The 945-nt window shown below is 45.8% G+C and overlaps 1 non-coding gene across 1 annotated transcript; it reads left to right on the top strand.

Annotated features, from left to right (window-relative positions):
* Positions 1-375: 375 nt before the first annotated feature.
* On the top strand, positions 376-478 carry LOC143364628 (U6 spliceosomal RNA). Its single transcript, XR_013084219.1, has one exon. It is a non-coding gene; the product is annotated as a U6 spliceosomal RNA (small nuclear RNA).
* The last annotated feature ends 467 nt before the right edge of the window (positions 479-945 follow it).

The raw sequence follows: 945 nt of genomic DNA, 5'->3' as shown, positions 1-945 counted from the left end.
CGTCGTCGAGAAGTGTGCCACACATTGTCGGCTATATCGGTGTGAGACCAGAAGACTAATCGAATCCAGTTACAAAACTTCTTTATTTGTCATTATTTTTTTTATGAAACTTTTACCAACATATTTACCAACATGTTTCTGATTAAAACTAAACCAAATATGATATAATTCCGATGATATATACTTGTGTAATGGACGATGAAATATGTAGGACGATTGTGTTGTGTCTTGACATGTTCTATGCCTTTAGTATAATTTCGTGGTTAGATCGTGCATAACTCACAGACGATAATCGTCCGTTCGCTGCACCAGATATCCGGTGGGACATATCAAACGCCCTGGTTGGAAATTATGGAGGTTGTGTCTGACATGTAATTGCTTCGACAGCACATATATTAAATTTGAAACGATACAGAGAAGATTAGCATGGTCCCTGCGCAAGGATGTAACCGTTCTTTCCTACTGTTTCTACCGATTCGCGTACGCTGTTACTCGAATCTCTACTTCGCGTCTCGGGACTATCCCTAACCGTCTCGCAGGGCCGGTTACTACCCTAATTTCTCGAAGCTTGCACGTTCGCGAGCAGGAATGGATTCGTGCCTCCAGGCACTGGAAAGCGGCGAGGTATGGACGAGTTAAATGAGATCTTCGTAGCCCAGATAAGGTAACAAAAAATGATATATTCTCGTAAGAACCATCGTGTGTGTTTGGATACAGTAATTCCAGGTACCGTGTGGAACAATGGGTCGGCCTCCCGTGCCGACGGCTCGCGACAAAGTATTATGAACGCGTGAAAGACGCTCGCGGTACGCTCGCTCGACTCTACGCCCGGTTTTCGGAATCGGTTTAGAAAATCACTCAGCACGGATCGCGCCCCGCGACAAGCAGTTCGTGACCCGTCTGACCGCCCCTACACTCGACCGGATAATCGTACGAGTGATCAGG

This window comes from Halictus rubicundus, unplaced genomic scaffold (assembly GCF_050948215.1).
Source record: "Halictus rubicundus isolate RS-2024b unplaced genomic scaffold, iyHalRubi1_principal scaffold0768, whole genome shotgun sequence".
NCBI lineage: Eukaryota > Metazoa > Arthropoda > Insecta > Hymenoptera > Halictidae > Halictus > Halictus rubicundus.
The sequence above is the reverse complement of the archived record's forward strand: the minus strand, read 5'-3'. Positions and strand labels throughout refer to the sequence as shown.